General features: G+C 51.4%; 1 protein-coding gene and 1 pseudogene across 1 annotated transcript in view; one reads left to right on the forward strand and one right to left on the reverse strand.

Moving 5' to 3' along the window:
* Positions 1 to 15,458, reverse strand: part of LOC104864919 — a 40,397-nt pseudogene extending 24,939 nt beyond the window's left edge.
* Positions 14,840 to 15,460, forward strand: part of Dhrs3 (dehydrogenase/reductase 3) — a 33,805-nt gene continuing 33,184 nt past the window's right edge. The window contains exon 1 of the mRNA XM_010628176.3: positions 14,840 to 14,856. The gene's annotated coding sequence lies outside the window, so the exon portion shown is untranslated. The remainder of the gene's footprint in view (positions 14,857 to 15,460) is intronic.

Below are 15,460 nucleotides of genomic sequence, written 5' to 3' on the forward strand. Positions count from 1 at the left end.
ATCACTGAGGGGAGCGTGCACTCTGGTAACTCCCCCTTCCATCTGACACTTCCTGTAGTGGGAAGAGTTAAGGGTGGTGCAAGTTTGTTTCCTGATCTCAGTCCCACTGGAGATTGAGATTAATGGGCAGGTGTCAGTGAGGGGAGAGACAAAGAGGTCTCTCTGCCTTGGATGAGGAAGAAGAGGTGGTGGTAGGAAAAAGGGCGTTATCAGCTGGCTCAGGACACAGAGATGGCGAAACCCACATTAGGTCCTGCAGGCCCCTGCACTATGTGTAGGGCAGAGGGATACCTGCTGATAAAGTTCCTGTTAGAGGAAGGAGTCACTTAAGTTTTCTGCGGGCCTAGGGGATTTGGCAAGCACAGCTATACAGGCCTGATAAGAATTCTCAAGTCCAGGGTCTTGCTACAGCTTCATAAAAACCTTGATGTAAGGGCTTTCTCGCCACTTCTCTTCCATTTAACAGAACCAAAGAATGGTATTACAACTAAAGGACTCATTTTCCGGTAGAATTTTTGGTCTCTCAGTTTATACGGAGGCCCAACTGTGTTACGGAAGATTGGCCTCTATTTCTTTAAACCATTTAAGTTTTTCCCAATTAGTTATAAGGCATCCTACCTGTGTGTCCTTTGGAATGTTCTCTGTGGCTCCAATGTTTACCTTTGCCACATAGAGAATAAGGAGCCTCAAAACACCTGGCCGTCCTGCCCACTTGGCCACCACCTAGGATGAGACCGCTACAACAAAACATCAAAAGCAAAAGCTCTCCTTTCATGCTTCATGCCCGTAATACTTCTAAGAAAGATAGCGGGTCCAGATAAAAATCACAAGAAAGACTCTAACAGACTTTACCACAACCCTAGTCAGCACACCAAATAAATCTTGGGACCAGTATTTTCCCAGACAAGTACACAATCCAAAGAGAGATGGTTACAAATCACCTGCACAGACACAGTAACAAGACAGAGCAGACAGTAGTATAAATTAAATACAGGAAGTCTGAAACACAGGGAGTAGCATAAATTAAGCACAAGGAAAATCCATCTGCAACAGGAAAATGCCCAATTATGTCTCTAAAAAAAAAAAAAAAAAGTAAAACCCAATACCCTGAACACACAAGCCAAACTACGCCACAGAATTACCATGAAGACCAGAGAAGAACGACCAGACTAGTGTCTGATTAACTCTAGGCAATAAAGCAGCATCCCCTACAGCCTAAACCCACCCTACTGCGGATGTTCTCAAACTTCAGCCAACTTCTGATTAATTTCAGCCAAGTTTTAATTTCAAGCTCTGCAGGGAATCTCCCCACAGGAAGGGTAGCTCAATTCCCCAGAAGGCAACATCCTAAATTGATATTTTTGGTGCACCATTTTGAAACCAACCAATCCCAGTTGAGCGCCTGAAAGGAGAACTTTTTGAAATACTGGGAAGCCTTGACCAAGAAATAGAAAAGAAAGACGTCATGTAAGACAAAAAAGGAGGCAGAGGTAGAGATAGATACTGGTTCCAGAACAAAAGGCACAAATAGCAAGGGCCGTGGTCAGGATCACTCAGGTGGGGAGGGCCACGTTGTCAGGGGCGTGGGCACGAGACCTCACCAGTCATAGGCGATGCAAACAAAGGTTCGGGGGATCGGCTGTCACCTCGGAAGCAAGTCTGCACCCATTATCACCACTGTCCGAACTCTCTGGGGACAGAACTCAAAAAGGAGGTGGTGCTTGTGGTCACCAAATGTCACCAATCGGTTGAGGATTCTTTCGTTCAATTCAGACAGAAATCCCGAATTGGTGAAGTGCAGCTCTGCTAGTGTCCCTGGGCTTTGAGTACCATTGAACCCCAGCCCGTAGCATTACAGAGCTGGGTCCTGCTGCCACTGGTTGACAGCAGTTAATCCCAGACACTGTCCTGATTCTACCAGTTGCCAGTTTCTGCCACTGCCCTGTGGTCAATGCCACATGCTGGTCGCTGTTGGTGATCTTCATTGGCTGCCGGTCTCTGAAGCTCTTCAGGTCTAACAGTCCCAGGTGTGAATAGCTCTTTCTAAAGTGACACTCTGCCCACATACTTAGGATAAGTATCCATTGTAGATTTCCAGGAAATTCTGAGCCTACGCTACCTGAGAAAAAAATCACAAGTATATTGTCAGGAGATCCAGGCGAGGCTTTATTTGAACAAGGTCTGTGCTGTGGCATAGGGGGAACAAGGCACCAGAGGGAGCCCTCCTAGACCAACCCAAGAAGTGAGAGTGGGTGTGTTTACATCACAGCAGCAGGCCTGTGATTGGTCCAAATCGGTCTGAATCTAAGCCTTCTGATCCCAGATTGGATTTCAAATTCAGATCTATTATTTAGTTCAAACTCAAGCCCACTGCAGGCAGAGCAGACACCTGCCAGAATGAATGGGGGGCATCCAGGCCAGCTGCAGTTGTCATGTCAGCAGTTGGGCAGAATGTCAGGAGACACAGCTGTTTGACTGACAGCTGTCACATCACTGCAAAACCTGGCAAAGCCAAAACCGGGGAACCTTCAGGAGGGCTAGCTGTGTTAGTCACAGCTCATTGGGGTTTGAGGGTGTTGGGGATGCTAATAGGGGCCCAGATCCTTCCGCCATCTTTGCCACATTAGAGACAATTTCCTTTCCCAGCTACTTCAGAGAGACAGCAGCAACACCCAGGTGGCAGAGGCGGAGGAGGGGGCGCCGAAGCTGACCGCCAAGTAGCACCTCCCGTCAGGGTGACCCAGAGAGTAGCACTGAGGTGACAGGAGCTCACTGGGGTAAGCTGGCTCAGTCCCTGCTCAGGGGGCTGTGGAGGAAAGAGAGAAACGAGGGGAAGGGATGCAAGAGCTGCTGACCCAGCCAAACCATCCCCAGTCATCACAGGAAAAAGGAGAGTCAGGCGCTTCGTGTCTGTCTCAGAAAAATGATCTTTTGTTTTATTCCTTCTTGTTATGCTGTTGTGAGACAGGGTCTCTTCGTGTAGTCCAGGTCAAGACCAAACTCCTAGGCTCAAGCAATCTGCCTGCCTCAGCCTCTTGAGTAAATGAGACTGCGGGTGCATGCGCCACCCTGCCCACCTGGAAATACCATGTTTAACCATTTGAAGCCCCATGAGTTTTTAATAAATGGTTTAATGCACCTCACCTGCTGCATGGCCTTGTGCTGGAGGGTTAACACTCCCAAGATTTAGTTTCTTCCCCTGTACAATGAGAATCTATGTACTCAACAAATATTTGTTGAGCAACTGCTACAAGATGGGCCCTGCTCTAGGTGGTGGGACAAAATCCTGCCAATTAAGAGAGGATTTCAGTGAGGGAAGCCAGACAATAAACGATAACAAAATAGAGCAAGTTGGTAGAAAATGTCACCAAGAAAATTAAGCAAAGAAGACTGGTGGAGATGGGATACAAGATGGGGGTGAACACAAAAGATGGGAGTGAACTCGGCCTTCAGGATGTTAAGTTGGCCTAAAACTGCCCCCATTGATTTTAAGTTTGGCTTCCGCTCTCCGTACCCAGTGGACTGAAACTCTGATTTCGTGCTTAAGCAGACTAGCTCATGATGCAGGAACGGGGCCCAGGGCTTCACACAAGCTAAGCAAGGGCTCTACCACAGAGCCACACCCCAGCTCTGTGACCCGCCCTTGTGAATAGCTGCTGAGTCTCAGCCAATCACAAGCAGCCAACTGCTTACGCCATGTTCAAGCGAGATGGGTGTGAGCCACGCCTCCCTTCTGGGGCTCGGGCATCACTTCCGGTTACTCAGACAACCTGCCCACTGGCAGAGCAGAGTATGCTGAACCACTTTTGGTTCTAGAATCCCAAATAAAGCCCACTAAGATCTGCAAAACTGGACTTGCTGTCATTTTGTTTTTTAACAGGGAGATCTGGGGACAGCCAACGCTCCAGCCTGACATGGCCAATGGGCAGCTCAGCTGTGTGGAGGGGTGGCGCATTTTTAAGTCCACAGAGGAAAGGGGCTGGCCTCTTGCTTTTGTGCAAAGCAGCAGAGCTTTCCTGCTCTATACATGCCCCAGCCCTGTCCATAATAGAAGCCTTTATTCCCTTCAGGGCGAAGCCTTTCTTTCCATTGCCTTCCACGGTCCTCCTCCCCAACCTGCAAAGGTCACAGGCAAGAAGCTGATTTCACAGTGGCTTTGGCAGCAGGAGCAAGGTAAACCGGGCAAGTCTGTTTTGCTCTCAAGACAACCTTGGAACAAACCCACATCCATGGGCACTTGGCCCTCCTTTGCCTGGTTGAATCAACCTTGGTTCCTGAGTCCATTCATATTCATCAAAACTTCCCGGGTGTCTCTGTGCCAGGCTGCGTGTTGGGAACCAAGGTCACAAGAGGATTCAGGCACCATTTCTGCCCTCAAGTAGTCTCCAGACCGGAGAGGGGGAACCCAACGTGTAACTGAGCAGGTGCAATAAAATGCTTCCATTCCTCCATCAGTGGTGTTCTTTGGATGCAAAGCCTTAAGAGTTCAAGGTCTCCAGGACAAGATGCAGAACGAGCTACAACGATGGCAGGACCTAGAGCAAAATAAAAGTGCAGATCCCTCATTCAAAACTTATTAGGCAGGGCTGGGGATGGGGATTTAGCTCAGTGGTTCTACCTCCTGCCTCACAAGCACAAGGTCCAGAGTTCAATCATTGGTACAAAAAAACAAACAAACTTATTAAACATCTCCAGACAGCAACAGTAGATCATTAAACCACACGCTGGGAAGTTCTAAGTGTAGTGGCCTGTGTGACTGCCCTGGTCGCACATCGATGAGGCCCACCTGGTCTACACCCTGAACAAGCTCCCAATCTGATGCAAGGTTGACAGATGATTTCATTCTTGTCTTCTGTCTCTTGCTCTGGAACATTGGATTTGCAGCTGACCCTTGCAATGGCCCATGAGGGTTCAATGAGTTATAAATCCGTAAGTGTTGACGATGAAGGGGCACAGTCAAGCATTTCCCTAGCATCTATCAAGCCCTGGGTTCAATTCCCAACACAAATAAAGAAATAAATAAATGTCCTCGAGTAGAAATAAACATAGAGTAGACCCCTTCTAAGTCGTTGTTTTTACTCCACTAAGTTCAAAAGAGGGGAGCAGGGCCAATTCTGGGGGAAGGGAAGGGGTACTTCCCGGAAGAGCTTCCTTAGAGGTAATGTTGAGTGGCCAGACATGGTGAGGGGCACCTGTATCCCCTCGGTCTTTCCTCTTTGAGCCCCCAACCCTGTGTCTCTGTGTGTCCAGATTCCCTCTTCTGACACGGGCCCTGGACCATGGAAACAGCCACATTTTTACATAATCCCTTCTCTAAAGATTCTATCTACATACATTCATATTCTGAGATACTGAGGCTTACGACTTCAACATTTGAATCTCAGGGGAAACAACACAGGCCTTAAGCAACCTGTGCTTTTCCAAAATGTCAAGGTCACAAAAACAAACAAACAAAAAATAGAAGACCAGATTAAAGGAGTTGAAAGAAGTGTGACAATTAAGTGACACATGTACTCTTGGATTGGCTCCTGGACCAGAGACGAAAATGTTTTTCTTGGGTTATAAAATATGTCAGGGGCACAACTGGTGAAATATGAACAAGGTCAGTAGATAATGAATGGTACTGTATCAAGGTCAATTTCCTAATTTTGATAAAAGTGTTACAGTATGTAATAAAAAGTCCTCGGTTTTAAAAAACACACACTGAAGTACTTGAAACTTTCGGACAGTCATGTCTGCAAGGTCCTCTTGGAAGGAAAGGTTATAGGTGCACTCTTGTGATCCCAATACTTGGGAGGCTGAGGCAGAAGAGAGCAAGTCTGAGGCCAGTCTGGGCTACGTAGCAAGATCCTTTCTTCATGGAAGGAAGGGAGGGAGGGAAGATGTAAGGAAAGGAGGGAGGAGGGAGGGAGAGAAGAGAAGGAGGAGGGGAGGGGAGGGGAAATGAGGGGAAGAGAGGATGACGGCGGAGGTGAGAGATGTATAAATGAATAGACAGATGACGGATGGATGGATGGACAGGTAAGGGATGGGTAGATCCATAAAACAAATGCAAAATATTAATATAATGGTAAAGGGTATACAGGAATTCCTGGTTCTGGTTTTGCAACTTCTCTGTCTTTTCAAATTTACCCTTCAAAACCCTCTAAACACTGAGCAATGCAAAAGCAGGCCCCAGGTGACTACCCAGGGAGCAATGCGGCAGGGAAGGAAGCAAAGGATAAGTTTTAAACCCATCAAGGGTCATACAATGTCCATGGTCTTAATAAGAGCCCCTCGAGACAGTAAATATAACCTTCCTTTTCAATCTGAGAAAACAGAGGCACGGAATGCTTAGCTCTCCTGCCCAACATCATTTCACGGTTTTTTAAAAGCAGCACCCATTCCTAGGTACCCCTGCCAGGTGGGGCAGCCACTGTTCTGCCTCCCTCCTCACCCAGAGCAGCCTCAGGAATAGTCCCACCCCCGGGGGTGCAGCCGAGGCAGGTAACCATGCCTGCTGTTACAAAGCTGTTGTTTTCTCTGGGTCTGAATTGAGGGTTGGTCGCAACCCCTTCTGGCCCTGCAGATGGTCAGCATTCAGCTAAGATGAAGTAAAGACCCAATGTGATCTGAACAAAGTGTTTTTATAAACCCATGAAAAGAGGCCTTATTAGAAAGGACTCGGGCAGGAGGCAGGCATGGGGGTTGTCTCCTGGCAAGCAGTGATCATTAGCAGATTTTGTTCTGGGCAAGCTCAGCGTCCGCCTCACATTATGGGATTTTACGGGATTTATGCACATGACTTTCCCACAAAGCAAGGCATTATAGGATGGATTATGCAGCTCCAAGAAGCATAGGGCCCGGCTCCCTCTCTGTCTTATTTTTTAGGAGAGTTATTTAGACGACCACGGTCAGGGTTCTGTGCCTCGCACGAGGACTTCTGTGTCCTGCTGGCTCTAAAACAGCCCACTTTGACAAACAGATAGTTAAGTGGATTTTTTTTTTAACAAATACTCGTTATAAAGCATTGAATATATGTAAAAAGGCCTCAGGAGGAGATAAAAATCACACACAGGGCTCTCATTTAGGGACAGGCAGTGTAACAATCTGATGCATTTCTTTCCCACTTTTTTCCGTGTGCAGGAGTGTGTGAGGTGTGTGTACTCGTGGGTGGGCACATGCATGTGTGTGTGTTGGAGGGGGCAGACAGACAGACAGACTTTCTGGGCAACAAGCAGAGACCAAAGCAGCAAGGTTGAGCTTTGAATGAAACCTGAGCCACACCCTGATTCCACCCTGGCTCATGACCTTGGCAGGGTGTCCAACTCCCCCCACCCCACAGCTGCAAGACCAGGCCAGGGATCCTACCTCCAGGGTGTTGTTTGGATGAACTGAGATTAAATTCAATGAATACTAATTTGGTGTCCTGCCTTGCACACAATAAATCCCAACCAAATGCTAGACTGATAAAACGGAACTTGTGGTTATTCTTCTTCCAAAAGTGGGATCATACTGGTGACTCCGTTTCATATCCTAATACTTTCAGGGGCTCGGTGCTATGCATACGAAAATGGATTTCTGCTACTCACAAAGCTGAGTAAGATTCCTTTAAAGCATAAAATTCCCAGTTACACCTTGCTTTCTAGATGGCATTTTTAACGATGCCGTCTGCTGCCCATGCCGTGCATGTTTTTTCGCTTTTGTTGCGGTTGGTTTCCTTCCTGGTGTCCAGCTGCGAGCCCAGCAAGCACGTGACAGACACTGCAGCTTCCCAACTCCCAGAGGACCTGACTGTTCCCTCTGCGGCCCCTCAACGCTGCCCAAACCCCCATGATTAGCAGAAGTTGCGCCATTTCTCTGCCTCTGCTCTCGTGTCTGTTAAACGTGGCGGCCACAGTGTCCCTTAGCAGGGGCTGTTACAACGCTGCAGGTGGATTGACTGAGCCCAGCTAAAGCAGCTCAGCACAGTTCTGGGTGTGGAACACCCACAAGGGAGGGCTGTCCCCAGGATGCTGTGACAAGGAAACAGAGGAGGAAGGCTGCTCCTGTTTCTTTTGGAGGTGCTCCGGCTTCTACTTTCACCTCGGGCACCATCATTCAGCGCAGACCCTCCAGGCTCCTGATACGAACTTGCCCAGGCTGCCACGGAGCTCCAGGCCTGCGTTTGGATCCTTCACATCCCCAGTGCGCAGACAGACCTTTTGCACCCTCCTGCACCCGACTGCAGGCAGCCCTCGTAGGCCAATCTGTCCATTCACATACATTTGTATATCTCACATCGTATCTGTTTCTCTCGTAAACACCGACTGACATCTAGTAAGTCCTGGGAGTGCTAGGTAAACAGTAAAATAATTAGTAAGTTTGTCAAGTCTGAGACTTCAGTTTTCTTTCTTTCAATACTGAGAACTGAACCCCGCACCTTGCACATGCTAGACAAGTGCTTTACTATTGATCCACAACCCCAGCCCTTTTTATTTTGAGACAGGATCTTGATAAATTGCCTAGGCTAGCTTCAAACTTGTGATCCTCCTGCTTCAGCCTCCCAAGTAGCTGGGATTATAGGTGTACACCACTCGGTACTTTCTGCCTTTGTGGGTTTGGTTTTCTTGAGGTTTGGTTTGGTTAGCATACTATAGGGCTGGAGGTAGAACCCAGGGCCTTGTGGATGCCAGCCAAGTGCTCTACCACCGAGCTACACCCCAGGTCCGGACATTGATCTTTTAAAACCTCTCGGTGAAATTCAGTCACTTTAGTGGCCTTTTCTTCTTGCAGGGGCCATGAACTTGAGTCATTCTTGTGAATGGATTTCCGGAAAGCAGATTCTGATCTTCGGGGCTCCTCTCTTTTGAGGGTGTGAGTGAGGTCTTCTTGCCCATTCAAGGCCCTGCAGGGGAGAAACTGGCCCACAGCCCCCCACCCCAGGGATCAAATCAGGCCTTTCCCTGACAGCCTGCAAGTCAAACAGTGGTCTGTACATCTCTCACTGATGAGGAGACCATCAAAACCAAAACAGTTTGTGGTGTGCGACAGTCGCATGAAATTCACATTTCAACATCTGTACGCAGAACTGTGCTGCAGCCCAGCCACACTCCGTCACTGCAAATAGTCTCTGGCAGCTTTCAGGCTATAATAGCAGAGGTGATTGTTGCCACAGAGCCCAGACGGCCTGCAAAGTCCTATGTAGAAAAGGCTCATGGTCTGGGGATTTAGCTCAGTGGTGCCGCCGCCTGCTTCACAAGTGCAAGGACCTGACCTCGATCCCTGGTACCAAAAAAGAAAAAAGGGGAAAGAAAAGGCTCACAGCTCAGGTTGAAGGTAAGGACCTAGCATTGCCACAGCCCCAGCTGTGTCGGCGATGTGCTCAGGCTCCACCCTGCCCCAGACAGCATGGTCTTTGAGGGCCTGACACCGGGGAAGGTGCCCCAAACCGCTGAGCGTCCTCCCCTGCCAGGCCCTGGACCAAGCCTTCACTTCAGTAAAGGCCAAATTTCCACCTTTGAGATGACAACAATGAGGCTCTGAGGGCAGGTCATCGGCCTAAGAAGCAGCACGGCACACATTTCTTGCCAACCCCAAGCCACATCCTGGTTTAGAGTTGTTTGACTGACCAGGCGAGGGCCAGGTGCCTCCTGATCTCGTACCAGGTTTTCTCAGGTAACACAGCTATACCCTGGGGGCTTGTTCCTGTGCTCAATACACCACACACATCACATACCTGTGTTCCTGCCCCATTCCCAGTCTTGGCTCCAGCCTGTGTTTTCATCCAAACCTGACAGCCAGAATAAACAGTCAGCCCAGAGTCCACTTACCCCGAGTTTCAGGACCCTCTCCAGCTGAAAGCCTCGGATTCTGAAGAAGAGGAGAGAGGAGGCCTCATCCCAGACCCAGAAGGGGGAGAGAGACACAATTCCATTAAAAATGCTTGTGTGTGTATGTGCAAGCTCACAGCAGGATGTGTGGACTAAAGGGAATCTTTCTGCCTGCCTTTTGAGTCCTATCCTCTTGGCCAGACCTAGCCAAGGAGAAAGGGGGCCCTCATGCCGAATATTCGGTATTAGGGAGGGGAAGTGTTTTACACCAATCTTAAACCCTCAGGCCTTTGCAGCCCAACTTTCCTGGCTTCTCTGCCCAGATGTGCCCGTATCATAGTGGTTTCGGCCTGTCTGTCTGCTTCCTTGGGCCAGGTGGGCCACCCAGGCCGTCCAGCTCATGTGACCCCCTCTGTGCACCCACCAAAGGCCCTCCAAGGCTGCCCATTTTAAACCCTGCATAACACTTTCCACCCGAAGTTTTTCCAGATTCAAGTCCTCACTCAACACCGCCGGCTCGCTCTGCTCGGGGGAAGCTGCCAATCCTCAGACAAAGCTATGTGCGCTCATGCGCGATCACATGTCTGTGTGTGCGGGTGGGGGTGCACCTGTGCACGTACGTGTTGAGCGTGTCAGAGTTATCAGTATTAAAATCTTGTTTGAGATCCTGACGAACAGGTCTGGTGGTGTAGCGCAGTGGCACAGTGCTTGCCTGGCGTGCACCAAGGCCTGGATTCCATTCACAGCACCCCTCAAAAAAAATAAGGACTGGGGGAGGGGACTGGCAGAGTAGCCAAGTGGTTAGAGCTAGTTTGGGCTCTTAGGTCCCTTGAGAGCAAGGGGATCCCCGTGAGGCTCCTGAGCTGGTGCTCTGGGTGTCCAAGTCCATCCATGGCCCCGGCAGCTCAGGAGCCTAAGCAGCCCCCATCCACCCTGGTCTCCCAGTGTGTGGGGGGCAGCTGGCAGCCATGCAGGCTTCACAAGCACAGATCTAGCGCATCTCCCCTCTGCTTGCCGGATGCCCTCAAGCTTCAGTGAGTACGGGAGCTTCTGGGGCTCCTGCTGGATAAAACTCAGGGAATAGAGATGCACCGCTAAATGATGTCTCACTGCCTCTGCTCCTGGGCCTTGCTTTCAGGGACTTCATTTTCTCCGTGGGAAAGAGCAGATCGGACTCCGCATATACAAAACACAACATGAAGGTAAAATGACAAGCACCAGACTGTGCAACGAGCACTAACCCAAACGAGGTGCCCTTCTGAGCTTGAGCCCCCTAGTGACTGCAGCCACGGGTCACATCCTCGAAACCACCTGGGGAGGGAAATAAAGGGGCCACGAGGAAGGAGCCCTGGACCAGACTTGGTGGGTAGGGGCCACAAGGGGTAACTAGGCAGGATTCCTGGAAAAAGCCCCACGTGAGCTACAGCAAATCCTACAGGATAAAAGGGGGTTCACCCAGCCTTGGGAGGGTGGGGTAAGTAATCTGTAAAGTGAGGACACACCAGCTCTGCCCAGAGTGCTCCGGAAGTGTCTTCAGACCACTAAATATAGATCTGGCCTCTCTGCAAGTGATGGAGCCGGCTCTCAGCAAAATCTGTCCCTGGGAGCAGAGATACCACAAAAACCAGATCTGGGCCTGGCCCGGGGAGCACAGAAGCAATCCCAGCTACTCAGCAGACTGGGGCTGGAAGATAACGAGTTCAAGGACAATTTGGTGCGACCTTATCTCAAACTAAAAGGGCTGCGAAGGTAGCTCAGAGGGAGAACTCTTGCCGGGCATGTGGTCAGTTGCCAGGACTGCAAAAACAAACACACACACAACTGGCTTTTACTGAGCATTTTGCAGTGGCCAGGCGCCTGATTCCAGACCGCACAAAGGGTTTAGCCCTACCCTTGGGTTCGACTTCCCTTTACAAGCAAGAAAGCTGAAGATCAGAAAGGGGAAGTGATCACCCAAGGGGGCCCTAAAGGGGAGCAGCAGAGCTGGTATCAGAACCAGAGATGCCCAACTTCAAGGCCAAAATCACTCCCTTGGACCCATCCCGCCCTACCCCATGGTCCCCAAGCAGAGGGCTCGTGGGGACCCACCGACAGGGTGGTGTTTAAACGCACCCCTGCTCTCCAGCCTCAGTCTCTTCTGCAGTAGGTGTCTGTGGAGCTCATGAGAGCCACCCAACCAAAGGAAGAGCTTGAACAGTGGCAGAAGAGGCAGGCAAAGCTTCATGCAGGAGCTGTGTGCACCCCACAGAGGCGCAGTGCTGCGAGTCTGCACGCAGACAAGATCCTCGGTGGATCCTCTTCCACCGCTCTGGCGTCTGTGTGTTTTGAAAGACATCAGTGAAATAGACAAAGCACAAGCAATTATCCTGGGTTCAAATCCTACTGCCACTTCTTAGTAGCCACATGGTCTTGGATGAGTGACTTAACTTCTGCAAGACCTGGCTATGTAGAAGGCAAAGCTTGAGTCTCGTGTTTTTGTTTTGTTTTGTTTTGTTTGTTTTTTGAGACAGGTTCTCACTATGTAGTTGAGACTGATCTGGAACTCACTATGTAGCCGGGGCTGGTCTCAAACTCACAGCGATCTTCCTGCCTCAGCCTCCTGAGCACTGGGATTACAGGTGTGCGCCACCATAGCCGGCTGAGGCTTGTGTTTTTAACTCTTGGCTTTGGGGTCCCAGCCGTCAGCTGAAATGGCAGTGACAAAAGTAAATGGACAACACATGAGCTTGGTATCGGGATGTAACAGTGAGACAAAAAAGAAGGAGCCAGCTGCAGCAGGCAGGGTAGGGAGCAGCTAGAGTGTAAGGGCCCCTGCAGGAACCCAAGGCTGCTCACTTCCTCCGCGCACAAAGGCTGGAAGGCAGCTCAGCTGCAGAGCCCGGTCCTCGCACCTCCCTGGCCACACTGCTCGGCAAGGCTGAGTCATGGGAAAAGTCATCTCTGCGGGCTGCCGCGCACTTCTCCCCTCGCGCTCACAAAGGCGCCTTTCACGGTGTCGGAAAGGGCGTGAAAACACCACCAAGGGGCCTCCTCCCAGCTTGGGATGTGAAATTTCAAACTTCACTCTGGAGTTCAGTTCCACACCGCCTGCCCCGAGAAACAGAGAGGAGAAGTAGCACAGGGAAAGGATGAAGCACGGGGCACAGGGGAGGGGAAGGACGGATACCACGCAGCTGTCACCGCAACCAGGCCACAGGGACCCTCAGGGCTGACTGCTGAGCCACGCACCCCTGCCCAGCATCCCTCACCGCTGTGGGGACTTGCAGGGAGGGCAGTGGAGGCGGTGACAGCTCCTCTCTCAGCAGCTGAAGCTGGAGAGGAGCCTGAGGGGCACAGGGATGCCAGGCCCACAAAACCCACATCCTGAAGGTGGATCAAATAAAAAGAGGGGCACTGTCCCCTCAGGCTGCCTCTGGATGTGCCCATCCCTTTGGGGATTGCCTGACGATGTTCTTTGTTTCTCTGACTTCACCCCAAACAAGATGGGAGCACCTCGTGTGGCCTCGCAGGAGTTATTCAAGTTGCCTAAGCCTCAGTTTCCTCTGGTGTTGAACGGGTGCCATGAGGCCCACCTCCCAGGCTGAAAAGGAAATTCAAAGAGATGTGTGCGGGCCCTGCCTGTGTGAAGGTTCCTTTGGGTTCCTGTCTCCTTCCCATCCCAAAGTCCCCGTCCCCCCAAGAAACATGAACCTGAGACCTAAGAACAGCCCAGCTGGTCTGGCATCCAAACAGCATCGGGTGGCTGCTTGGGGTGAACCTGTTTCCCTGAGAATGAGTTGCTGGGTACCTCTGTGCTTTAGTGTCTTCCCCATGAAAAGGGGGTGCAGGGGCTAGGATCTTCACCGGCCCTTGGCGCCCTGGGGTGTTAATCCTGTGGCGGGGAGAAAGGCCTGGAAATAAAACTGGTTAGCAGGACCCTGGGCACCTGGAGGCTAGGGCAGCTTTAGGACGCAGTGTCCCATCAGGGCCACTAGGCGGCTCCAAAGATAACAGATTGTGCAGAGAGCAGGACAGCCGTGGGGTCTCTAGACTTCAACCCTCTCTGCAGGCCTGGCCCTGTGGGTAGAAAGGGCCTGTCTCTCGAGAGGTGGGATTTCTGCCCCATCTTTAGAGACGTGGAAGATGGGAAGAAAAGGTCACCGTGAGACAGACGAGGGTGATGGCTCAGCCTCCGGTCATTCTCCTGCAGGGTGGGATGGAGGCTGAGGGAGTCTCCGCTCCGCAGCCTTAGCACAGCCTCCTCTTCCACCTCTCTCCTCCCTTCTTGCCAGAGCCCGGCGGGGTGGGAAAAGGAATTAAATCTAGGGTTGGATCTCGCCCTTTCGAACTTCCTGGCGGGGTAACCTGGAAAATGGGATAACAAAGCTCCCGCAGCAAGGTCGGTGGGAGGACTGAGTGTCTGGGCCTCCAGTGCACGACAGTTTCTTCCTGACCCTTTCCTCCCCTCCACTCTTCCAGCTGCGCCCGATTCACCTGCATAAAGACCCTCATCCTCCAAACTGCCATCTTCTCCCAAGAACCACAGCATCTCTGCAGCGGAGTCTCCCTTCCCAAGTCAGCATTTCTCAAAATGACTTTCTCATTCAGGCAGGGCAGCAAAATTGCCCATTCGGGTCGGTGTGGCGGTGCACGCCTGTAATTCCAGCATTCTGGGAGGCTGAGGCAGGAGGATTGTGAGTTGGAGCCTTGTCTTAGCCAGTTAGGGAAAGCCTGTCTCAAGGGGTGCAGGGCTGGGAATGTAGCTCAGTGCAAAGGCCGCAGGTTCGATCTCCAGTATCAAAAAGGACACCCAAGCTGCCGCCTTGGAATCTCTGGGGCGGAGGCTCCGGGTCTGAACATGTCCCAGGCTGGCTGGAGAGGGCTGCCCCAGATTACAAGGCAGCTCCCTGGCTCTCTCTCTCTCCTCGCCCAGGGACGTTCAGAGGGGGCGGGAAGCAAGTCCCATCAGCACTTTTAACTGGGGCTGATTCTTCATGACTCACCTCCCAGACTTCCTGCAACCGACGACTCTAAATAGCTCGTCCCACCCTCCCGCGGGGAGACCAGGGAGGCAGGAGGTTACAAGGTGGGTGCCCCAACTGGGCAGCCCAGGGGGTACCCAGAGAGCGGAGCCGCTGCCTGCACTGCACAGGGGCACAGGTTTAAGACGTTTTGTTTACAGGCTTTTGTTATTAAGGAAATTGCTGTCAGTCAAGGTAATTCTAGCCCTGATGAGCAATAAATAGGCTCCCAGCTAATCTTATGGAGATTTTATTGGCACCTAGGGCGGAGAGACTCCTTCACCCTGCCCACCCCCTCCCCTCAAAGCAAAATCTCGGCGGTTCCCCTACCCCCAGCACCCCTCAACCACGCGTGGGACTCGGATCAGACTTCGAAAGTACACTCTGTGTAGACAGAAGAGGTCCGGGCAGAGGTCGGGCGTGACTTCCGGGTCGTACCTGGACGCTGGGGATGACCAAGTGACCTGAAATCAACCCTGGGCGACCTGGTTGGATCAAGGCTTGAGCGAGCTCCCGGGGGTGGTCACCTGGCCAGGGCGGCAAGGAATGCCTCCGGGAGGGGCTGGCTCGCCGGAGTCGGTTCCAGAGCGTTCGGGTTCCAGCTGCTTGCCCTCGGGGACACCGGCGGCAAGTCGCGGCTTGCAGCGACGGGAGCCAGTCCCGGGAGAG

The sequence above is a fragment of the Fukomys damarensis genome, unplaced genomic scaffold (genome assembly GCF_012274545.1).
Source record: "Fukomys damarensis isolate Sample0158 unplaced genomic scaffold, DMR_v1.0_HiC HiC_scaffold_23, whole genome shotgun sequence".
In the NCBI taxonomy this organism is placed as follows: Eukaryota; Metazoa; Chordata; class Mammalia; order Rodentia; family Bathyergidae; genus Fukomys; species Fukomys damarensis.